The sequence below is a fragment of the Perca flavescens genome, chromosome 10 (assembly GCF_004354835.1).
Source record: "Perca flavescens isolate YP-PL-M2 chromosome 10, PFLA_1.0, whole genome shotgun sequence".
In the NCBI taxonomy this organism is placed as follows: domain Eukaryota; kingdom Metazoa; phylum Chordata; class Actinopteri; order Perciformes; family Percidae; genus Perca; species Perca flavescens.
The window spans coordinates 4,739,308-4,766,055 of record NC_041340.1 but is presented as its reverse complement, the minus strand read 5'-3'; the positions used below and the strand labels follow the sequence as shown (position 1 = coordinate 4,766,055).

Here is a 26,748-nt window from a genome sequence, read left to right as displayed (position 1 = left end):
TTTTGCATCTAGGAGTTTGGGTTGGGAGCATCTGGGAGAAAATTCCTAATTCGGTGAAAGGGGATGGACAGCGGTGGAATGTAACAAAGTAGATTTACTCAAGAACTGTACTTAAGTTCGAATGTTGAAGTACTTCTACTTTTTTTTATTTTCTATTCATGCCACTTTCTACTTCTACTCCGCTACATTTAAGAGAAATATTGTACTTTTTACTCCACTACATTCATCTGACAGCTTTAGTTACCAGTTTACTTTACAAATTAAGATTTTTGCACACAAAACACATGTAGTTTATAAAATCTGTAGGGCTGTGGTCAATTGAAGAAATTCTTAGTTGACTAACACTCAATTGTATCGACTAATCAAATTAGTTGATTTAATCGACAGATCTGTAAATCTGAGTTTCTCCGCAAAGAGTCATGCAAAAGCACCACTTTAATTCTTGTGTTTACCAGAGATGTGCTCGTACGTTTCTTGGAAATAAGTCATGAAAAAAAGCATCAAACATGACTAATCAACTAAAGAAATCTAAGTTGACTAAGACCAAAACGACCGATTAGTCAACTAATCACCTAAGAGGGAGCAGCCCTAAAAATCTGTTTTATTATAAATGAAATTAGCCAACAATATAGCACACAAGTCAACAATACAAGTCCAGCTGAAATGATAGGTTAGACCATTAGTTGATTGACAGATCTGTCAATCAAAAACGTTGGGATTGTTTTCCAGTTTCTAAAACGGGAGGATTTTTCTGCATCGAGTACTTTTACTTTTAATACTTTTAGTACATTTTCCTGATGATACTTACATACTTTTAAGTAAGTACCATTTTCAATGCAGGACTTTAACTTGTAACAGGGTATTTTTACAGTGTGGTATTAGTACTTTTACTAAAGTAAAGGATCTGAATACTTCGTCCACCGCTGGAAACGGACACACAACCTCGGTCACACACAGGGACACAGAGGTTACAGGAAATACACATTTGTACATGCAGGGATACAAACTCACTTCAGAGACTTGTTCTGAGTTTAAGGGGATCTAGTCTTCATTTAGCCTGCTAATCAGTCTGAATTGATATTTTGTTTAACTTCTATGATTCAGGGGTCTGCAACCAGGTTGGGCTGCGCTATGGCTGGACACAATAAGAAACTTCGAGATAGTGAGCTACACACTGAAAATGTCAAGTTTTGAAGAATGTTTTGATCCTGCAACAAGGCAGGCCTGCTTGGTTCTTTCAGGGAATGAGTGTTAAGATTTACAAAGAATATGTTTAGGGCATTTCCTCTCTAACTGGGACGTTTTGGGACTGATTGGTGGGATTGGTGGGATTGCTGTGGACGAAGTACACACGAGCCATATGTACTTCATCCACAGCAATCCCACCAATCAGATGGTGTTTTAAGCCCCCAACGTCTCCTTCCGGGCAGCGCTGCGATCTAACCCTAACCATAACCCTAACCATAACCATTGCCCAATCAACTTTGAGGCAGCTCTGCGACCATTGACTTTAAGGCACCTAACCCTAACCCTCACCATAACCATTGCCTAATCCTAGTGTCTTCCTGGAAGGCAGAGCTGCCTGGAAGGAGATGTTGGGGGCTTAAAACACCGATAAACGTACACATGGAGATACACTGGTAATGAGGTTTAACCATGTATCCAGCTAGTTTCAATAGCTCACGTTACTGTATTGTGTCAACAGTTAACTTCATTTAATATTGTTTTAATTTCGCGGGGTGCAAATGTTCCACCTAAACCAGTTCCTTCCCAAGACTATTTAACAGAGCCACCGTCACTTCGCCCAGAGCTTAGCGCCGCCCAAGGCGATTGGGATTGGTCTAAAGAAATGCAAACAACCCAGAGCGTTTTTTTTCTCCTATCCCAGAATGTATCTGTGGTGTAGCCAGACTTTTACTCCCCAGCGCTGTGGAGTAAAAGTCTGACAATGCGAGACTGTGCTAGCCCCAATCAGAGATAACCAACTCCACATGCGTTGCGTTAAATCAATATTGGGATTCAGAGAATGTTCATGAGCAATGTGATGCACCTTGATTTGACTCACCAAAAACAGACATTCCCATTTTTTCACTAAATGTGTAACAGTCGGGAGCTTCTAATATTTCGGTCGAGAGGTAGAGACGACTTTTCTTCCTGTGTGATAATGACGCCTCTCAATAAGACCCATGGCATGTATCAATGCCGTTTTAAACAGCGGAGAGATTTAACTTTAACTGAAGCTGCTGGAAATATGTGGATGCCAAAATGCCACGTTGAACACGTCCGCTCCGGTTCTCCACCGGAAGAAGAAATGTTCACCAAACTCGAAAATACAAAGCAGCTCATTTTCGAGGGATTCTCCTTTAAATGTGCATTAAAGCTATTCTATAGGTCGCTATGGTTCAGTCTCTCTCTGTGATTGGCTACAAGAAGACGCCTGTATCTCACACACACCACCTCTCAAACACTAACACTGCACAGAGAGAGAGACACACACACACACACACACATACCGCCCCTCTCCCATAAACACAGCTCCCAGTGCATTACAGGGAGCTAATCAATGCACTGGCAGCTATAAATAATTCAGCCTCCCTCCACCATCACCATCAGCATCCATCAGCAGCCGAGATGCTCCAGCTGCTGCGCGGGAACTGCCTCATCCTCATCAAAAGTAATCAGTGAAAAGCCCCCTCAGCTGCAGCCGCATCCTACTCCTTATCCCCCCTGTCTCATTAATTCGCACCTATAGGCGAGATACGGCGGTGACAGAGGCATCAGATCCGCCGTCACCTGGGTGGAAAGACAGATTTTAAGGCGAGGGAGAGCGGTGTGTCATCCGCAGCCGTTTCCGCATGTGGCATGGAAGCCTTCAGCCAGGTGAAGCAGTGCGTGCTCACCGTCTGTCGCCTGGGTGTATGTGCGTTTATATCTGCGCGCACACACACACACACACACAGAGAGAGAGAGAGAGAGAGCGAGAGAGAGAGAGAGAGACAGACAGACGCAAGTACCAGCAATTCACGCCTAAAACCTGTGCGCACCCTCTCACTCACTCACATCTCCATCTTCACACCGCTGAAATAAATGCAAAAACATCCCCGAACAATAACCGAGCAGCCCCGCCGCCCCCTCCCCAACACGTTTTCTGTCAGATTTCGGCGCCCGGTGCGTTTGGTTTTTACTAACCTGATGCGTCTGAATTGACCGAGGCGGAGAAAGGGATCCCGACCAGTCTGCAGCCAAACCTCCGTCTGATGCCCGTCCTATATTCTCTCTCTCTCTCTCTCTCTCTCTCTCTCTCTCTCTCTCTCTCTCTCTCTCTCTCCTCCCACCCGCCTCCTGCGCCTCATTACCTCACAGCCTCCACTCTGTCCTCCAAGATAGGAGAGAGAGTTTACGTCGTTCTCTGATTCCAATTCAATTCCATTTCATTTATAGTGTCAAATCATAACAGGAGGAGTTATCACAGGACAAACCGATAGAGTAGGTCTCTAGACCACCGAAAAGCCAAAGAGCAAGCATCTTGTGCCACAGTGGCGAGGAAGAACTTCCTTTAAAACAGGCAGAAAGCTCGGACCCACCCTGGCTCTTGATGGGCCTTCTGCTGCTGCCCGGTTGGGACACAGACCTACAGATATATACAGAAATATGATTCATAATAATCATAGCAGTTGGTATAAAACTACGACCAAACAACTAATCAATGAATCGAAAAAATAATCCACACAGTCGAAAAACAAAATAATCGTTAGATGCGTCCCTTAGCCCTAATTTATAGCGTGTCGCGCCTGCACTGCGTTTCGGGCGTGTCGCACCCCCTCCTCCGCGAGCATTCAAGTCAATGCTTGGTAATTCCACCAGCCGCGCCGCGGCGCATCCCAGAAGCGTGCGTGAAGGCCTCTTTACAGTAAAGTAGGGCTATATGGAGAAAATCAAATATTACGATATTTTTGACCAAATACCTCGATATCGATACCCTAACCATATTGTAGTGTTGACTATTGGTGCTTTCACAAAATATTTACACAATAAGATTTTTGATAAATAACCATCAGTAATGTGGATATAATAACTAAGTGGGTAAAGGCAAATAATAGAACAGTTACAACAGTCTGGTAAGTTCAGAATATGACATCACTTTACTGTAATGCAGCCTTTAAAACCAGGAAAAGACAACACTCATGCCATATTACGATATTACGTTATCCAAAATCTAAGACGATATCTAGTCTCATATCACGATATCGATATAATATCGATATATTGCCCAGCTCTACAAACTGAACCAGTGATGGTGTAAAACGGCTAAGAGCTATTCCCAAAACAGCCTTAGGCCTAAAGGCACTGGTAACTTCTGACAACTCTTCCATAACAAAAGAAGAAAGTAATATCCAACTGTCAGCTCCTCTCATGTCCAAACTGGAGCCAGTCTTATCCTTCCAAGGGGGCCAGGGGTTAGATCTGTGGATCAGTGCCTTCTCTTACAGGACGATGCAAACAGTGAGAACTGATTTTAAAATTGTATCGCATCTGAAATCAGGATTTTAGGCTCACCTTTACAAATCTGTCCCTGTGTTTTCTCAAATTTGGACTTCGTAGATTGAGTTAAAGCTACAGTGCGTAGTTTCTGTCGCCCCCATGAGGAATTCTAAGGAATGACAACGACACTGTCTGAGTATCCACATGACGCAAGTCTTCGTGAACGCGCACCACGCCACGCAGAGTCCTACTCGTCTCCTTAGCTGAACATTGCTCTTGTCCTTTCTCAGCGCGAATGTCGCCGGCCGACACCATTTTACAAACATAGCCATACAAAAAAACACAGAGAGAGTTTTGGGGAGCTGATAGGCTTAATTAACTTTGTATTAGTCTCGCGTTGCCAGACCTTCCTCCACAGCGCATGGCGAGGAAGGTCTGGCTAGTCCACACAGCATTCTGGGATGAGAGAAAAACGTGCTCTGGTTTATTGGAAATTCTGTAAACCAATCACAATCGTCTTCGGCGGCACTAAGTGCCTGACGGAGCCCCGGTGCCTCTGCAAAATAGCCTCTGGAAGGAATTTGTTTTGGTGGAACGTGTGTACGTTCAAAAGTAGTTTTAGTCGTGCAACAGAAAACTCAGGTTGGACAGATAGTCTAGCTAGCTGTCTGGATTTACCCTGCAGAGATCTGAGGAGCAGTTAACCATAGTCCTCACAAATCCACCGGAGTTTAAAATTACAACACAAAGGAAGAGGAAGGTGACGGACATCCGGCGGAACTTCCGGTGGCACCTGAACAATCCCGGAAGTGAAACGTTGTCAATATAGACTAGCTTTGTATCAACTCATTCGGCTTGGATGTAACGGACATTCAATAATATAAAATAGTTGCGCACCGTAGCTTTAAGTTTTGTCACTATTAAATATCTCCAATTGAGGATAAGTGCATGAATGTATCTCACAGTGTTTCTGCATTAAGTTCAAATTAAGGAGAGTCTATGTACTTGAAAATTCAACTTAATTCCAAATTTATGTCAAGGAGAGCTTGTTTTTTTTAATCATTTCAGCCACGATTTAGAGGTGCTGGTAGGCTTCTGCTTCCAAAACCTGCATTTCTACATACATTTATAGGGACTATGGTGATACAAAATACAGGAAATAATTAAGTTGATTATAATGATCAATTCTTCCAGAAAGAATAGTAGTAAACTTTGTGTAATAGAAATATGTCTTACTTTCTTTATTGTTTAAAATAGAGACACCCAGACTTGTTTAAGACACCCAGACTTATAATTATGTGTTAATGTGTACAAAGGGCAACAATTTTGTTGGCAAGTGGCAGTCTCCGCATGCAACATGAGCATTCTGCAGTCTGTGTATGTACAGTATGTATGTATGTATGTATGTATGTATCGTTCTTGTGTTGAATCATTTTAACAGCAGATATTGTTTGTTTGTCCAAGACAAATTTCCTTCTGGATAATAAAAAACAATCTTATCTTATCCAATAACTAAAATAATATCAAACTAATTTCTAAGTGTGGGACACAAACTGGATTTTTTAAAAGTGGGTCCCCAGTGGAAAATTACGCCCTAGCATAAATGTCAGGAGGGAGTCCTTCTATCAAACCTGGCAGTATCCAAACTAATGAGTGCCTGTGCTGCTCTAATTAGAAACAAACGTGGTTCAGGTGGACACACGAGATACCTGAGCCACGCTGTAAAGCCTCTTGGGAGCTGTAGTTGTTGAATGATATAACAAAACAATGAGGTGTTTTTTTTTTTTATTATCTTAACATATGTAATGTTCAGTAATACCAATGTGTTCAGATGTTGCTGCTTATGAGAAAGTAAGTGAAGCGGGAGGAACAGATGGCAGCTGAGAGAAGGGGGCGGGGCTACGGCTCTTTATAAAGAACAATGCTGCTGCTGGTGGTGGTGGTGCTGGTGGTGGTGGTGCATTCAGGTGTCATCGGCTGTCAGAGCAGCCGGCGCAGCTGCCTGACTGTCGCTGCCGGAGGCTGCTGATGTGGAGCCTGGTGTAACACTAATGCACTCATTGTTAAAGTGTCATTACGGGCCTCATTTATCACTGAGCAAACACAAACACACACGCACACACACACACACACACACACACACACACACACACACACACAGAGCAAACAGACAGGACAGGTGCTGTCTGCTGCTAACACGCTAACAACAGGGCCGAATCAGCAGGATCTAAGCAAACAAGAGTGAAATACACCAAAAGCAACAAGTGCATTAACATTTTATGATGAGAGAGGTAAATCAGATGTAAACTGACTTGTATTTGAATGTATTGTTTTATTTATTTATTTATATATATATATATATATATATATATATATATATATATATATATATATATCCAGGGTGTGATTTGCTGGGGGTATGCGTGAGATTTCCCCCTTTCTGGTCTATATATCCCGGCCTAGACTCGTCTATCTGTAAAGTGTCCTGAGGTCTATGATTCGACACGGTGAATAAAACTGAATCAACCCAAAAAAACTAAAAGAATTAACTCAAATGTTGGGTTTTGGATAGTCTATATCGACGATGTTTCATTTCCGGGATTGCTCCGGTGCCGCCGTAAATTCCGCTGACACTTTTGAGTTGGCATTTAAACTCTGGTGGATTCATGAGGACTATGGTTAACTGCTCCTCAGATCCCTGCAGGGTAAATCCAGACAGCTAGCTAGACTATCTGTCCAATCAGATTTTTCACTTGCATGACTAAAACAACTTTTGAACGTATCGTTGCTCCATCCCGTGCTTAGCGACGAATGTGATTGGTTAAAAGAAATGCCAATAAACCAGAGCACGTTTTTCTCCCATCCAGAAATACTGTGTGGACTAGCCAGACCTTCTTTCGCAGCGCCGCGGTGGAGGGAGATCTGGCAATGTGAGACTAGGTTTCGGAAGATACAAGGTTTTCACCCAGCATCAGTAATATTCTCCCGGGCTCGCCAGCCATTCTTGCCCTCTGAGAACACAAACCTTAGTTATGGCGCTTACGTCACTGCTCTCACCTCGCCACAAAAGCCATCCTGTGGGGTCGGGGAGAGGTTACTTATACACGCCATCACAAGCCCAATTCCACTTTAGAGAAACCTCTCAATTTATGAAATATGTAGGCAGGTCTGATTATTGGCTGGATTAAAAGGCTAAATGTTGCCGTTGTGTGAGATCAGTGTGACTGAGATGATGAAGCTGCTAATGGCCTTCAGATCAGCTCCCTGTGCATTCAGGCCGAGCTGCTGTTGTCTGCTTTGTCACTCATTTACAGCTCTCGCTTTCTATAGTCATCATAAGGCAGTTCTCGCACGTTGTCTGCATATTGAAAAGTTAATATTTTATTACGCTCATTACTTGTGTGGTGCTTAAAGTCCCCATTTCTGTGATTTAAGTCTCTCTGATGGGCTCGCCTGAAGGAAGCTGCCTCACTTTTTTTACAAAACGTTGCCATTAAATTCAGCCGATTTAAAGTAGGCTATTTACAATAGAGACACCTTCACTGCTTGTGGTATTTTTCATTCTCACAGACAAAGTTTTCTCAACCATTCAGTCGGTTTCCTTCAGGCCTAACAAACACGTTGCATGCAACCTCACAGGACTGACTTGTAAAGCTGGATTTCTGACTGACGCAGGGGGGTTACGGCTGCCTCACTGTGGAGGCTGTGGCTATTTACTGGAACAACGCAGTCTCATGAACGGGTTCGTATGATACCGTACGAAAACCTATGCACAACAATTTGTTTAATATCCTCTAAAATTACAGCGACCGTCGGCCGGTGACGTGACAACCTGTCACATGACATGACAGTTAAGTTTAGCGGTCTGACATCAATTGAGCATTGACTCAATTGATGTCAGCATGGAATAAGAAGCAGTATGCAGATTAGAAGGCCAATTCAATTACATTTCTTTGCTGGCCAGGTGTGTGTGTTGTTTTTTTTCTCTGCAACAAGATAACATTAAATTAATCAATGATGATTCAAACGCAAACATAAACTGTGTGCGTTAAAGGAGAAATCCGGCGAAAAACAGGGAAACAGGGAAAACAATCACGACCAGTCGAACAACGAACGCCGTGCAACCAGTAACTTAGCTCAAGCACGGCGTTCGTCGTTCGACTGGTCGTGACTGTTTTCCCAAGATGGCGCCTGCCTGTATACGTTAACGGTACTGTCTTTATAATCTATCTTTTAAATAAACTGTCTGTACACTTACAAAGTTCTCAACGCTTTGGTTTACATGTAGGGACCCTCATTATGCTACAGTGGAAGTGTGGTGGGGTTTTGAGCCTTGTTAGTGGTGTAGAAATAACAAAACCCTCTGCCCCGACAGCTAGCATAATAAGCTAATAAGCGGCTTGCGATAAAACTGGGCACATTCGATTAGCATGAAAACATATCCCAAAGAATGGTCGACTTGGTACACGTGTTATTAACCCCATGGTTCATTTTGCGCTGGATTTCTCCTTTAATGAGAATATAAACATTAAAGTAAATCACTTACAGAAGGCACACGTGCAGGCATGTTTGATATGAACTTCCCTGCCTCAGGTGGGTTCAGGTTGCCTCTGCTTGGGGACTTTTAACATGTAGAACACATACGAATTAAAGTGTATTACTTTTCGCTATCTATATGTACACAAAGCCTGACTGGAAGCGGTACAGAACACTGCAGACCATGTGCGAGCCAAGCTAAAAAAGTATTGGTAGGCTACAAAAAAAGTCCTATTTGTCTTTACCCAACCATGCGATACGTTCTGTGGATTGAATGTGTGCCGTTCTCCCCTTCGTTTTAATGACCCGCAGTATAACAACACAAAGTGTAATAACTGATGTTTTATAGAGTGTGAAAGAAACATGCTGCCTCTGACGAAAAGCTCAGCCTCACTTCAGAAAATGTAATCAGTGATAGAATGCAGCGCAAGATTAGCTCCATATTAATCAATGAATCAGCGTGCACGTGTAATGTCGTCTGGTGGAGAAAGACGACTTTCGGTTGGTTTAGTTTGGGGTTGATATCAGACAACAGAGCAGACATTAAATGACATTTAAGAAAATAACGATACCTTATAATTATTTTTCATTTAATTATTTCTCTATGTTCTCACTTTCCGAATTCAAGATGCTGAAAATATTTGTTATTTATAAATTACATTATAGACTGAATGTTATAATTGGATGAAAGAATCGTCTCGTGCTTAAACAAAATGTCCTCTGAAACAAAATCTATAATAATTTACACACACACACAGTCCAGTATGTTTTCACGCACAAGGCGGCTGAAGGCTGTTCCATGACAAGAACAGGATGTAATACACGAGAATGTAATTGCATTAAGCCATGATGCCTTTGAATAGCAATGTCCTGCCAGACAAGACGCTAATTAATGTGATTTGGGTCTGTTAGTGTCCAGAGTGCGTTTGGTCTTCAGGTCGGAACTGTCCGCAGGCTGAGCCTTAATCTCAGTAAGTTACCGAGAAGTAGAAGACACGCTTTATGTTGTTTTCTCAGATTTGTTGTTGCTGCATTTCGACCCAAACACATCTAAGGTCCCGACCCTGTGGAACCTTTTTTATTGACTCTTTTTCTTGACTTTTTTTTTTACTCTATAACGGATGTGATTTAAAGCGTAACATAGTACAATACTCAAAAAAAACCGAACTTAAGTAAAAGTAAAATTACAGATTTTAAAAGCTACTTTCAAAAAGTAAAAGTACACCAAAAAAAAAAAACTACTCAATTGCAGTAATGTAAGTAATTGTAATTCTTTGTGCCTTTTGGACATTTTAGAAATCTGATTTTGGACCTCCAAACTTCTACTTGTAATTGCTTTACATAGTTTGTATTCCTTTTGCATCCAGGTTGTTCTGATCTGTTTATCAAATAGTTTATCCATTTTGGGAAGTTTTTGTGTCTTTCTATCAGTGCTGCACCATATAAGGAAAATATGCGATAACGTTGAATATCGCAATAACGATATTATGTGCGATACATAAACAGATGTTAAAGTGTACTCAGTTCTGCTGCTTTCAGTATTCTGCTAATAAAACACACATATCTTGTTGAATTTAAAACAAACAGTGCTCGTTCATAATGTGCCTTTTTGGAACAGAACCATTGTAGCCCAAAATTCTGGAAACCCAGACCCAAGTCCGAAAGATTAAGGGTCTGGCATTGAGTAATGAAATTTGCCCAGCTCGAGGGGCGGCACCAAGCATGTATTTGAAAATCTCACTGCACGCAATTGGACAACACTACGACCAATCACAACCATACAAAGGGTGACGTATCCAGAGCCCCATACGCTCAGCTACCAGTAGAGCTAACTGGTAGATTAAACTCTTAGCTACCAGAGGAGCTAACTGGTAGATTAAACTCTTAGCTACCAGAGGAGCTAACTGGTAGATTAAACTCTTAGATACCAGCAGAGCTAACTGGTATTAAACTCTTAGATACCAGCAGAGCTAACTGGTAGATTAAACTCTTAGTTACCAGAGGAGCTAACTGGTAGATTAAACTCTTAGATACCAGCAGAGCTAACTGGTAGATTAAACTCTTAGCTACCAGAGGAGCTAACTGGTAGATTAAACTCTTAGCTACCAGAGGAGCTAACTGGTAGATTAAACTCTTAGCTACCAGCAGAGCTAACTGGTAGATTAAACTCTTAGCTACCAGCGGAGCTAACTGATAGATTAAACTGTCGTCATCTGTTTAGCTGGCCTCTGGCCCGCCTATATCAGATACACCGATGTGATTGGTGCAGCTCGGCTACAAGGGCACAGTTAACGAGCATCATTACTCAATGCCAGAGTAGCCTCGTGAGACCGTCCTGATCTGGCGAGCTCCAGTTTTCCACTCGCAGATCAGTCTGGCATCTTGAGATAGAGAAAATTTGGAGCTGTTTGCCAAATGACCGACCAATCAGCGTTGGTTTTGAGGCGGGTTTAGGTGTGACGCAACGAGAAGCGACTGTTCAGTCTAAACAACATGGCAGCTTCCACGGATGAGATGAGCGTAGCTATCGCAGCAAGTTTTATCCGAATTAGAAAGTATTCCTTAATTGAAAGAAGAGCAAAAAAACGGCACTGGAGGCTTTTCTCGAATGAAAAGATTAGTGATGGGAAAACCGACTCTTTTACGGGAGTTGTTGGTTGGCCTACCGAGTTAATAGATTCGGTCACCGGTTCGCGTGCCCTCGCCGGCGGGGGGGTGATCGCGTTTAACTTTACATATCTATCAAGATAACATTACGTGTATTTGTATGATATAGGCCTAATACTTTCCCCTTGGTAATGTAGCAGATGAATTTCCATGAACACAATTCTAAAATGCACGAGACATAAAGGCTTCTGCTATCGGTTGATAACTCAAACTTGCCGAGAACCTAGACACCCGTTTGATTACATGACTCATGCATTTGGCACGGTTACGGTCTTGTTCAGTAGTCTCCTGGTGACAGCCTAACTATCACGTAACAAACATTTAACTTAACATAACTCCTAAGATAACATGACGGGCATTTGTATGTAATATCCATCAATAATGTAATCTATTAATTTGTATGTACACAATCATCTAAGATGCACGAGAAAGGCTTCTGCTATCGGTTGATAACTCAAACTTGCCGAGAACCTAGACACCCGTTTGAATATAGACTCGTGCAGTACCCTCGGTTACGGTCCTTACGGTCTCGTTCAGTAGCCACTCGATTCTCCCGGCTCAGTGACACGAGTCGGGTTAATTAACCGGCTCTTCGGTCAGTTCGTCAACACTAGAAAAGATGTTTTTGCTCTTCTCCTGACTGGTTTCGGCAAGAGTTTGACCTGATTGGTTGATTTGGCCTGTCTATCACCAACATAGGGGGTGATAGACAGATGGTTTATCCAATCAGCTAACCAGTATTTTTGCCCCTTCCCAAAAGTTCTCCAACGGAAAGTTCCCAGATGCATATGGCGAGGAAAGGCGAAGCAATCCATCTGGCGGAGTCAGGTTAATGCCAGAGTGACTCGCTGAGCAAATTCAAATTGTGCTCTCGCGAGAACTCTGGATTTCCAGGGCAGCGCTATGATGTTCCTGCACGGAAAACTAATGGGTATTCAAATTCTTTCAATCCTTCAGCCATTATGCTACTGAACACAAATCGTTGATCTATGCTCTTGTTGTCACTGGCAATGCGGATTGTTGTCATCACTTTTGTACTTATTTAGGTCATGGATGGGCTAGACTGTAAAAATGAATTGCCCCTTGGGGATTAATAAAGTTTTCTGTATCTGTATACATTACTTACAGAAGGACCCCACAAGCTACTTAATGTGCAACCACACAACCACTGTATAGCCTTCTGCTGACTTACTGTGTACTTTGACATCAGAGGAAAACATTGTACTACTTTGCCCCACCCTTCTCGCTTTCTGGCAAGCAATATTTGGTTCCCTAAGTGAAGCGTATGGTATCACTATGGATGTGCATCCCATGGTTGCCTTGTTTGGTGTTAATGCAAATTGGCCATCCAATATTCACAGTGTGGTTGCTTTCACAACACTTTTGGCACCCTGCCTCATTCTTCTAAACGGGAAGGGGTCTAGACCTCCTTGTCACGCTAGATGGCTGAGAGATGTATTGTCCCACTTAAAATTGGTCAAAATAAAGTACACTCTGCATGGGCGCAAATCCCAGTTTTATGAGGTATGGGGTCCTTTTTACGTTACTTTGATAACTTGAAGGATATAAAAGACTGGGATGACCAACCTTAGAAAATAGGTGACATGACTTTAGATGTAGCTCTTCTCTTTTTTTCTTTCTTCCTTTTTCTTTTTGGGATATGGTGTACTGTATAATGTTTGTCTATTTGTTTAATGGTTTTTAAAATTATTTTATACCTTTTTGTAACCACAAGAGGATGATAGGGGTGCGTGGTTGTGGGTTGGATCTGTTTTTGTTGTGTAACATCTGTTAAATACCAATAAACAGAACTTAAAAAAATAAATAAAAAAAATACATTGTACTACTGCGTTTACGTGACAGAGAACGTTGCAGATTCAGAATTTATTCTCCACCTTTATTGTTTGGTTGTTTAGTTTTATTCACAGGTTATTAATATCAAATGCTGCTCCAAACTGCTCCAAATTGAAAACCCCAAGTCCATTGGTTACCCAGGAGACCAAGTGGGAAGTAGATTAGATGAACGGTTCATTAGATATTGACACACAGACAGACACACATACAAACAGAGATTTCCTGATTTATTAAAGAGATGAAAGGAAATCATTTCCAACCAAATTGAACATTGAATTGAACATAAAGGCACCACTAACAAAAGAATGACAGCTACATTTTAAAGTGCAGTTTTCTACTGATATTTTCTTTCAACTAAAAAGTATCTATATATATATATATATGTGTAGCCCTGCGCTCTATGTTCTTATGATGGCGTTGCTTCTTATCTGTGTATTCTTTGTCTTTGTCAATGATCCCTAGAGTATAAATAAAGGTTGAATGAATGAATGGATATTATGTATTATTATGTATTATGTTTGTCCCCCCCTCTAACATTTGCTCGTGCACACAGAAATGTCAACAGGACATCAGATACAATCTTTTTATTAAATGCCCACGTAAACACATTTGTGGGAGTCGTCAATTGGATTGAACCCATTCAGGAGAGCCGTTGGCTCGTGTGACCGTGGCCACTGTTTGCCATAAATAAAATCACCCTTGAAGAAAATCTCATCATGTCTTTGGTGGCGAGAGAGGTTTTCTTTCCCCCGGCAGCGGCAGCGTGGACCAGATGTCGCCTCGAAACACATCAAGTTGGATCACGGTGAATAATTCATACACAGATGATACTGTGTGTGATTTCTGATGTGTTTCGTGCTCCATCTGCCCACATGCCGCCGCCCCAAAAGACACTTTATCATGTTTTCAGGCTGCAAAATCAACAGCGTTTCAGTCCCCACCCATCACAGAGTTAACAGTTTATTCGGCTCATGTCTCAAGAAGAAATGAGTTTGAGAAAGAATGTCCTCCCGGTAGTATTTTGATTTTGAGTGGCCAGCATTAACCTTTTATTTGGTTTACTGAGAACATGGTATGTTTAAATCTGGTTATTGGAGGTGCAAGGATGTGTATTGTGTGTAGTGTTCTGGATATACTTTTGCAGTATATGCTAAGGTGCAGAATACTTCCTGTATCTCAGAGATGCAAAGACGATTTATCTCGTATGTTTGTGTCTTGGTATGAATAGTTGGGAAATATGTGTGTGTTCAAACCAACAATGTGTAGCTGATGAGAGGCTAACTTGTACTTCCGATACTTTAAAGTAAAGTGTTAAATAACGACGTACAAAACAGTCCCACCACATAGTTTTTAAGTAATAAAGAAGCTGGAAAAGACAAAAATCCGAGCTGAAGATCTTTTTAGTAGCTTTGTCGGAGCTTTCAACTGTAAAGCATGGGGTTGCTTTTATTTTGAAATGCCAACAAATGAAAAGACACAAGAAAACACAGACACCCCTCTTCTTTATCTCCTTCCTTGATCTTTCTTTAGCTTCTTTCCTCGGCCTCCTTATTTTTGCTTCTATACTTCCTCTTTGCTTTCTACACTCGCTCTTCAGTCCTTCCTCTCTCTCTCTCCCAAGTTCTCCTTCTTTCCTCTTTCCCTTATTTCTCCCTTATCTATAACTTCTCTGCTTCCTTCCTACAGCGCCTTCCTTTCTTCACCCTTCTCTTTTGATGCTTTCCCTCTTGTCCTAATCCTCAGCTCCTCTCGACCCAGCCCTCATCCCTGCGTTATCCTTCCTTTCTTCCTCCTCCCGCCACAGTAAAAGTCATAAAGCCCTGAAAACAAAGCCGAAGCACAGTGGGGCTGCCTGATGGATTAAATCTCAGTCCAAGAGTTTTACAGTAGATCCAGTCCAAATCCAAAAAGCTGAGAAGAGACGTTGGCGGGAAGACAACAAAAGGGTTAAAATTGGAGAGGTGTCTCAGTCTCTCCGTTGTTTGTGACTCGCATAGCCTACTGGGTAACGTAGGACATCGCTAGCCGGGAAGGGGAAATGAGCTTGCGAGAAACTAATTACAACCCTTCACCCAACCACAAATGATGACAAAGACAGAGGGAGAGGATTTGAAAGGCCCAGAAAGCGTCACACTCTGCATTAAGACCCCCGGTTTCATCTTAAATGATCTCCATAGCATCTGCTCCCAGTCAGGTTCGCTAAAGCAGCTTCTATATTCAGGTTCACTATTTTTGGTCCGTTTCCTCCTCCTCCTACTCCTCCTCCTCCTCCTCCTCTTCCTCTTCCGCTGCCGTAATATATCCGCTCTGATTAGTCCATTAGTCACAGAAAGGAGTCCAGTTTATCATCGGTGAACGAGCCATCGCTCTGGCTACGCTAAACCATCCGTCACTGTTGTTAAGTCGCGTTACTTGTTGAAAATAGTTCAGAGAAGAAAAGATAAGATTAATTGCTGCAGCATCCTTCTTTCATTGGTGAAACTGGAGAATGAGGGAGGGCAGCGGTCTAGGTAAACAACTTCTATCATTTGTTGAGTGTGAAGGAATACATAATGGAGAGACATCAGGTGAAAGTAGGAGGAATCCCTTGTTTGATTGATTCAATGGATTCATGAAGAAATTCTAGATAAGGTCCAGGAATATTGGACTGGGATACATGATCACCAGGGGCCTCATGTATAAAAGACTGTGCAGCTTTCATACCAGAAGATGGCGTACGGCCAAAACACCTTTCCTTTATACATCACAATCAACGTGAAATTGAGCGCACATGAATGAGTGACCGACCCCGCCTTGCCCCCTGCCATAAATGAATATGGAAATTACTATAAATACGCCCCACACATCATTCTTTGTCCAATCACAACGGGTTATCCCGCTGCAGACAAAAAAAAAAACTTCAGCAACTGTGAGGTTGAGGTGCTGATCGCGGAGGTGGAGGCGAGAAGAAAATGTTCTGTTTGGAGGATTGTCATCTTGGATAAGCAATAAAAGAAAATGCCAAGAATGGCAAATTGTGACCGGGCGGTGAATGCACCGAACCATGGCAGAAATAATAAAAAACGTTTAATGTTGAAGTGGAAACGAAGAGAATAGCGGCATATATGAACACTGATGTATTGAAAAGGTTATCCAGTGCAAAAGGGGAAACTGTTTATTTGCGATAATGCGCCAGCACCTGCTAAAATAGACATTGCATATACTGTGGCTCGACCTAAGGGTCACAGAGACGGCAAATGTTCAGACATAGAAGCGGGATGGCGACGAGACATACATCGCACTTTGACAAGTGCATTCAGACCTTTCCTGCTCTTGAGGCTTCATAAATTTGACCCTTTTAGCTGTTCCTGTTTTCTAGGTGTCAGACACCGTTGGGTTTCCTATTCAAGTGTTCTTTGTTTTCTTTGTATAAAAGAGACTGACTTTCTGCATGTACTTTGAGAGCTCTTTCTCTGCACTCTGCAGCAGTGCGGTGAAACCAGCTGTCCACTCTCCAGCAATAATACTTTGACTACTGTGACTATTCCACATTGCACTCTGATATTTTTTGAAAGTTGTTTGATTTTCCTCATCTTTGTTATTGAAGACATCTTTACTGACTCGGCTGCATGAAACTTCCACCACACGTTGCAAGTACAACAAAAGTTGGATCTATACTTTCATTGACTTTTGGGTGTTTTATTAAAAAGAATTTCATTAAAAAAGAATTCAAAACCAGACTGAACGTTGACATATACCTTTTTGTAGTAATCCTTCATTTAATATGAGTCTAAATAATTCAGAATTTCTGCTTTTTTAACGCAAGAATTAGGTACAATTTCCTATAAATGAGGTTTATTGACCATGAATTCCAAAAATGTAGTAGATGTAAAACTGGTAATAAGTTGGTGTTTATAAATGGTAGTGAAAAGAAGCATTACACGTCAAAAAAAAGAGCCAAAAACATTGAAAAAAAGAGACAAGAGTGTAGATAAAAAAAAAAAAAGAGACCAAAACGTCAAAAAAAGTGAAGTACATGGTCAAATGGAAGACAACACAAGGGTTAAAGTTGCCAGCCAATCAGATTTTCCACAGGCCATGTTTGCTGGTTTTTTCCTAGCTAACTTTACTACTTAATTTGAGCTTCTCTGGTTTGTTTCGCGCTGTTCCGTTTCTCTCCTCTGTTTCCAGCATAGCTCGTAATCGATACCACGCACTCTACGCACTACATAAGTGTTCATGGAAGATGTAGGATTAGTACTACAAGCAGTATTGCCAGATAAAGGTTACGTTTCCAAGCCAAACACACACAAAACCGCCCAAATTTCTTGTCAGAAAACAGACCAATCTGGCAACATTTTTGAGGCCGGCCGATTCAAACAGATATTTGCTTTATTCATCACCAGCCAAAATTGGCTTGTAATTTACAATGTTACCCACCAAAATTCATTTTTGCCCGCATAGAGCTCAACAGTCACCGCCCACTTTTTTCGGCTCGGACTACGGAAGTGTTTTTCCCCCCATTCTATTGTTTCATTGACGTTTCAAAAATTGCTCATATAAAGAGTTTTAAGTCTGGAACCGAGCCACCCAGCTACGAGAGCATAACACATTTGATTTGGCGCAAAAAAAACATTTTGAAAACGGCAAAAAAGGCAAAGGTACAGAAACTATCGTAGACTTCAATGGTGCATAATGTACATTATGGGATGGTTTAGACCACGTAGCTCGGGGTCAGTCTACCTCGGATGGTTTAGACATTATGGGATGGTTTAGACCACGTAGCTCGGGGTCAGTCTACCTCGGATGGTTTAGACATTATGGGATGGTTTAGACCACGTAGCTCGGGGTCAGTCTACCTCGGTGATGGTTTAGACATTATGGGATGGTTTAGACCACGTAGCTCGGGGTCAGTCTACCTCGGATGGTTTAGACATTATGGGATGGTTTAGACCACGTAGCTCGGGGTCAGTCTACCTCGGATGGTTTAGACATTATGGGATGGTTTAGACCGGGGTCATCTACCTCGGATGGTTTAGACATTATGGGATGGTTTAGACCACGTAGCTCGGGGTCAGTCTACCTCGGATGGTTTAGACATTATGGGATGGTTTAGACCACGTAGCTCGGGGTCAGTCTACCTCGGATGGTTTAGACATTATGGGATGGTTTAGACCACGTAGCTCGGGGTCAGTCTACCTCGGTGATGGTTTAGACATTATGGGATGGTTTAGACCACGTAGCTCGGGGTCAGTCTACCTCGGATGGTTTAGACATTATGGGATGGTTTAGACCACGTAGCTCGGGGTCAGTCTACCTCGGTGATGGTTTAGACATTATGGGATGGTTTAGACCACGTAGCTCGGGGTCAGTCTACCTCGGATGGTTTAGACATTATGGGATGGTTTAGACATTATGACATATATTCTAAATCCTTATGAAGCAAATCAATGGGATTTTTACTTCCGGAGTCGGCTGTGGGCGGGACTGTTGAGGTCTATTTGGGGTTTGGCAGGTGTTAATTTAAAGCCCTGATGATAACCTATGTCTGATTGTAGGGACCCAGGTTCCATTCAGCCCAGGATTATTTGTTCTGGGAGATGGGTCAACCATAAGCGGGATGGATAAGACACGTTTTGGGAATATCCGGGAAGAAGTCGACAGCGGAAACAGCGATCAAGTCATGTGAGTTAAATGTTCGCTTCGTCACAACTTATTTGGTAAAAAGGTGTTAACATATTCCATTTAGACCATAACTATTCTTTGTGCAACTGAATATTGAATTTTGCCGTTTCCATCCAGCTTTTCTAATGCGAATCTTCAAAATGTGCATGAAAATACACGAATGGAAACACAGCTTCCACGACTCAAAATAGGAAATAGTTTCTGACTCCTCAAATATGAGCATTTGCTGCTTTTCTCTGCTTTATAGTTTATATAATTGTACATTGGCTACATTTTCAGCTTTGGACTATTGATGACACAAAAGCAATTTTAAGAACTACTGTAATTTTCCACAATATTCTGACATTTTATAGACTCAACTATTACTCACTTAATGATTGACACATTAAACGATGATACAAATAATACAGAGTGAATGAAATAAACTACATGACCAAAGCATCGGTTTTTAATCAGTTGGGTGAGAGGAAGAAATAAAAAAGAAGAGTGTACTGTCCATAAGATGGATGCTGCTGTCCGCACCTCTCTCTATCATCCTTCCCTTTTTACTTTCTACAGCTCTCTCCTCTGCTCGTGTGTGTGTGTGTGTGTGTGTGTGTGTTAATGTGCGTCTGTCCTCGTGCTTCTTGTCTTCATCCGGAGGATTTGGCTCAGCGAGCCGAGCGTCAGCAGTTCGCTGTCTCTCCAGAAAGAAAAGTCCTGAGTCTTGCGCTTCTAGTTAAAGCAGTAATCTGTGTCCTCGCCGCTGATTCCCCGGGGTCAAGACCACAAATTAGAAACCTGAACGTCTTGTCTTGTTGTCGGTGATAAACTCACGCAGTGGAGAGAACCTGCAGCTGGAGCCTTTATTTACCACGGGGAGGGTTTGCTGAGGCACACACATGCTGCTTTCTATACAGTTTATCCAGGCAGAGAGAAATCTGCGCTTTTATGTCTCTTCTCTACTTCCATTTTTTCTGGAAAACTCGACTGAGCTACAGCTCTTGTTCCTTCACATTCACACTGTTCATAGAGAGCGGAGTTCACTTCGCGGCCAAAACAACATACTTTTACCCAGGAAACGCTCGTTCGTACCATGGGAGAGTTTTACCGCAATCTTTTTCCTAGACTTGCCTATCATCGCCGCGTTACACTCACTTTTACTGCTAAACTCAACTACCACGGCCTCTGAAAGGAGCGTCATCTGGCGGCGCCTGTAGCTGATTCACAGTCACCTATTTCCAGCTAAACAACTGCCGCTGGCAGCCGGTGTCCCGGAGCTCTGTAGCGGCTAAATCCAACCAGCAGCTGCTGCTCGGATTTAATCCATCTATGGCACTATGTTCACGTTACAGCGCTTTACTTAGTTTAAAATACTTCTATTTGAGGTATATAATGGTCTCTTGGTGAAGTAGCATTAATCACTTTGAGGGGGGGATACATGTAGTCCCCACCGGGGATAAAATAATAATTCAGCAGAGGCAGGGACATGTAGACCAGAAAGGGGGAAATCCCACGCATCCTTCCGACAAATCGCACCCTGCTAAGTACAACCGTACGTCCCTGTTCGCCACTGTCCATCTACCTCCACAAGAGCAACAGAAGAATCGCAATTCTACTTTAAATCAAGTTCATGCAAAACATACAAAACTGAAAAACTAAAATGACATCAAACTGAGAAGTCTTATGTCTGAGATCTGACTCGATTTGTATTACATATATTTCATATCATCAAGAGAACTAATGCGTTCCATTTGTGATCGGAAGTCAGATTTTCCGAGGTCGAGTTGGGAAGTTGGACAATGTCACAGTACCCCAAGCTCAAAATCCAACATCATCAGTGGCGGTTTTTGGCACGGGCGAACCGGGCAGGCGCCTGGGGCGGCATGAGAGCTTAAAAAAAAAATTAAAAATCCTCTGTGCCGCAAAGTGGTTTTCTGTTAGCCTATCTACCATTTCACTGTGTGGGGAATTGGCAAATCGGTGCCCCCTGCAGCTGCAGGCACCATGCTTGCAACCCCTGCTTTCACAATGACATGGACTAGTCCGTAATGGTGTGGGCGCGCAAGATAAACACACGGTGACAGGAGAACTGGGAAGTACACAGAGACACAGAAAGACGAGTCTAAACATTTCTTTTATGTCAATGGTCTAAACGCGAAAATGCAAGCGGCTCAAATAAAAGAAAAAAGCGAAAAAAAACATGTTTTCGGCAGTAGCAGGACCTCCATCAGCTCCCGTGGCTGATCATAGTGGTGGTGGTGTCGGCGGCAGTGGCATGCAATGGGGGGGAGGGGGTAGGGCACTCAAAGGGGGTCTCGCCCTGGGGGCAATTCAATGTAGAACCGCCCCTGAGTAACATACAGTTTATTCTGTCTTATTTGTTTCTGACTAAATCTGTCGTACCCACAGTCCTGTCCAACTTTCTTTTTTTTTGTTTTATAGTGCAGCCAGCAAAATACTTTCTGATGCAAACAATGCAAATCCTTTTAAAAAAAAAAAGTTAAAAGTTAGCTGTCAGATGCTTTTTGGCTCAAGGTGGATGCACAAGAGAGAAACTTTTGCTATTTAAGTGCATCAATTATTCATGTGAATGTCAGAAAGAAGCAAGAGAAAAAAAAAGGTTTGCACATCCTGAAAACTTCCTGAAAATTAACCATCAAATACTTTGATTCACCACAGATCCCATTTCAAAAAAATCTATAATTTTAATCTGGAGACAGCAAGCCTTCGACCATAAACTGCCTCGGGAGGCCTGTGTGAAATGTAGACGAGGCCGTTCAGATCCGGTTTCAGCTTCATGTGCTCTGTATCTGCAGTTATGAATGAGGTAATCAATTAGCTAGATTAGATAAAAAAGAGGAAATTTAACACCCAGTTTGTTTTCATATGAGGTAACACTGCACAGCAAAAATGTGGCTTGAATTTCGGCAACTCTAAGGGCCCTATCTTGCACCCGGCGCAGTGCAAAGCCCGACGCAAGTGTCTTTGCTGGTTTAAGACCGACCCAGTTGTCAATTTCTGGCGCCCACGTCGTTTAAATAGCAAATGCACCTGCGCCCATCTATGCGCCCACGGGCGTGCTGGTCTTACAGGGAGGTGTGTTCAGGTGCGTTCTTGGCGTAATGGTGTCTTGAGGCAGCGGGAAGTGATCGTGCCATTGACCAACAAAAACCTGGTCTAAAGTCAATAACGCAGCATTTCATTGTTATTCTAATTGCGCATAATGTGCACAGCGCGAGCACACTATGCCTGTTACACACACAGGGAGGCGCAGCAGCACACACACATGCAGAAGAGTACAAATTTTATTAAAAGGTGCTCTAAGCCATGTTGGGTGACGTCACTTCTTGTTGATGTTCAAAGTATTGTCAAACAAAACGGAGGCTAGCTCGCCCCTCCCTCCCTCCTCATCCCGTCCCCTCCCCCTCCCTTCCGTGCTTCCGCGCACTAACCCCCCCAACCCCCACCCCCAAAATCCTTGTTGTTGGTTATTGGCTGGAAGACCGTTTGTTATGTTTGGTGGTGCAGGTTGGCGCAGTTTGTTTTTGTTGCCGTTTGTGGAGCCTGGGCTGTCTACAGAGACCGCTTTTTTTTTTTTTTTTGTGTTCAGGGGACAGGCAACTAGCAGATAGTGAGGAGATGTTTTTTTACAGTGTGTTCAGGGGACAGGCAGCTAGCAGATAGTGAGGAGATGTTTTTTACAGTGTGTTCAGGGGACAGGCAGCTAGCAGATAGTGAGGAGATGTTTTTTACAGTGTGTTCAGGGGACAGGCAGCTAGCAGATAGTGAGGAGATGTTTTTTACAGTGTGTTCAGGGGACAGGCAGCTAGCAGATAGTGAGGAGATGTTTGCTGTATGTGACAAAAAATGTTGTAGCCTAAAAACATGTGACATCGCTTAGAGCACCTTTAAAATGTAAAACAGTATTAAGAAACTGATCTGCTCGTGCGTGAAGTGAAAGTGCGTGAGCAGATCAGTTTCTTCTCCTGAAAATCTCTCCTTCCTGCTTAGCAACTCCGCCATCATAATAGCAATGCGCCAAGGTACAAACGCACCTGGATTTTAAAGGGACTGGGACGCAAAATTACGAATCCCACTATGGCCACGCCAAGACCCGCCCTACGAAGCAGCTCGATTGGTTGGGGTTAGGAATTTCATCTTGAGTGGTTACGTTTAGGGTTAGGGGATTGGTCAGGCGATAGGACCTGTACATGTAAGCATGGACGCCTGGCCAATAGTAGCGCGAATGCTACTGAAGGGCGGGTCTTGGCGTGGCCATAGTGGGAAAAACAATATCGCGAATGGGAGAGGCCTGATTGGTTTATTGCATGTTTCGCCCAAAAAACACCTATGATTAATGAAGACACCAAGTACAACCCTTTTGAACCATGTGCCCGGCGCACAGACCCGTTTTTCCGCCGTTAAACTAGCAAAAGTGGATTCGTACACGCCCCTAAACGCACCCGCACCAGACGCTTCACGCCGTGCGCTTGGATCATTAAAATAGGGCCCTTAGTCTTTCAAAATAATGAATAAGACTTTTCCGTTTAAACGCTGCTTTCTATTTACTCAAGTGGGCTTATTATGCATTGCTTACACTGCACTGTGCTGCACTTCTTTTCTTCTTCAGTGGTTCCCAACCTTTTTGGCCTGAGGTACCCCCACAGCCCTGTCAGATGAGCTCACATACCCCTTCATTAATTCCCGATGTATGTTCCAAATGTATAACACTATTCATTATATAAAAGTGAATATTGTTGATTTATTTGTTTGTTTTTTTTTCCATCATGAACGGTCCACATTAAGGCTGGGTTAGGGTTAGCTACTATAAGATCTTTCCACGTACCCCCTGGCACATAAGCCACATTTAGTACCCTATCAGAAAAACAGAGTGTTAGAAAGAGAGAGAGTGACTGAGTATCAAAGATTCATATATCTCACCAAAACTCAAAAAAATCAACGAGGAAGCCTCCGGTCAATGCAGCGTAGCAATTATCCAGAATGGCCGAATTGCCCTTTAACAGATCCAGAGACTAATTTGTTTTGACTGAAGCAAATGGACGGGTGGGTCTGATTATCTCTCTGCACGCAGCTGCCTGCCCTTAACAAACACACAAAAACACAAACACACACACACACACACATACACACACACGTCTGAAAACATTGATCGGCATGCCGGAGAACATCTCGGCTCTCCTGATGAAACAGCAGGATCACTTTTGGGGAAAGCTGCCGTTTACTAAATCAGAATATTGATCAGTTTGAAACCCCGATTTCGGCTGCGTGCTTATTTCTGACACGTTTCACTTTCCAACACGTTTGTAATGTTAGGCACGTTAAGAATACAACAGGGGACTTCTACCAGTCATTTCTACCTTGTACCAGGCATTTTCTGGTAAGATAGGCTATATGTACTTTCAAGTATTGCTTTCAAGTACTTTATACAAGACTGGTGGGGACATATCCCATGCATCCCCCGCCCCCGAAATCTACGCCTAACAATGTTTCAAAAGCTCGAAAAGATTGAATTATTCGGACTTTGTATACACCACCAGCAGCGCTTAAAGCTGTTCTCTATCCACTGAGCTGCGGAGCCACATCTAAATGCCAAACAGCGGTGATTTATCGGCCAGCGGTAAGTGGAACGGTGCGGTCGCTCCATGTAGATCAGACCATTAAAAGTCAAATCAGATAGACCTTCCTGCTCGTACAATGAGACAGGCAGATGAAGGACACCCTGCAGGCAGCTATACTTGATTTATTATCCCAAGGTGCTCGCTGGCAATCACATCCGCGGATATTGACCGACCCTCTTCACAATTTCTCAGCCACAATAAATAACAGCTGGGATCAGCAATCAGACTGATGGGAGGACACGCTCGAGGGCCATTCAGCTACACCAGGCCGCGATGCTCGGTTCAATACCAGGTGCTCGACTCAACTGATTGAGCACGTTGGCTCCGAAATTATCCCAAAACAAACACACGTCGCTTTTGTATGTGTGTTTTATTCTTACATTTCATTGTTTTTATATTCTTTGTACAGCACTTTGGTCAGCTTGAGCTGTGTGGTGTGAACACGCCATTAGAGGTAGCATTGCATGGACGTAGGAAAATTTAGACTTGTTCAAAAATATTTAAAGTGCTCATATTATGCTCATTTTCAGGTTCACAATTGTATTTAGAGTTTATACCAGAATAGGTTTACATGGTTTAATTTTCAAAAAGCACCATATTTTTGTTGTACTGCACATTGGTGCAGCTCCTCTTTTCACCCTGTGTGTTGAGCTCTCTGTTTTAGCTACTGAATGAGCTATCGCACTTCTGTTCCATCTTTGTTGGGAGTCGCACATGCTCAGTAGCTAGGTAAGGACTACTAGCCAGTCAGAAGCAGAGTATGAGGGCGTGCCCTGACAGTAACTAGGTAAGGACTACTAGCCAGTCAGAAGCAGAGTATGAGGGCGTGCCCTGACAGTAACTAGGTAAGGACTACTAGCCAGTCAGAAGCAGAGTATGAGGGCATGCCCTGGAGCAGTTGGTGAACAGTGTTTTCTGTTGGAGATGGTAAGTCCCTTTGGGGTGGACTTTGGACTTTTTCACTTTGTAAACCTATAACATGCACAAAAAAAGATATATAACACAATAAAGGAAAGGGAGAAAGCCAAAAAGCATAATATGAGCACTTTAAAACTACAAACTCCAGCTGTCGGATAAAAGCAGTGGAGTACAGTAGCTCCGTCAGTAAACCTACTTAATATGTAGGGGTGTGCAAAAAATATTCACATTCTTATCACGATTCAAGCTCTACAGATTCAAAATAGATTCATAGAACTCCAAAAATCAATTCATATTTAATAAAAAAAATTGTATGTTGACTGCAATCACATGGGAAATGTGTCTACATTTACATATCGTGAATCTTTTTTAAAAATCGAGAATCGATTTTGAATCGAATCGTGACATTTTCTGAATCGTGCACCCCTATTAATCTGGCAGCAACACATCTTCCATTTACTCATCAGTAAGAGAAGCGTTGAACAGATTTTCCATGAAACCCGAATCACACAAGCTGTAACAGAGTTAATATATGAACGAGCTCTGATGAAATGATGCTAATTTCTGCAGCTGCAGTAAGGGAGGAACCAACCATTACATCAGTGGGGAACTGAATGTAATATTTAACGAGTCCAACATCAGCCTGATATAAAAGTAATAAATCAATCTGTTGTTGGGCTCGTGTGCAGAGGCAGACGTGGGAGTGTTTTCTGGGTGCGTACGTGTGTGTCAATGATAGGCTGTGGGGTTTTGTGTGTTATGTTCACTTCCATCTCCACCTTTTATTATCCAATACACACGCCAGTGCTGCAGGCAGCCAGGCAGGCAGGCAGCGCTGGTTCAAGGTCCAGAGTAATTATATGAATGTTTTCCTGTTCAGACTCTCGGCTGGGTCCTTTAAGCTTCCTTCTGCAACATGGTGTTAAAACAGATAGCATAAATATATAAACCTGACTGCTGTTGGATCATTTTCACAACTTTTATAGCAATAAACATTAACACGTGA

At 42.6% G+C, this 26,748-nt stretch overlaps 1 protein-coding gene across 1 annotated transcript in view; it reads right to left on the bottom strand.

The window, feature by feature from the left end:
* The window catches only part of cplx2b (complexin 2b), a 59,113-nt gene extending 55,850 nt beyond the window's left edge, over positions 1 to 3,263 (bottom strand). The window contains exon 1 of the mRNA XM_028590184.1: positions 3,190 to 3,263. The gene's annotated coding sequence lies outside the window, so the exon portion shown is untranslated. The remainder of the gene's footprint in view (positions 1 to 3,189) is intronic.
* Between the last annotated feature and the right edge of the window lie 23,485 nt (positions 3,264 to 26,748).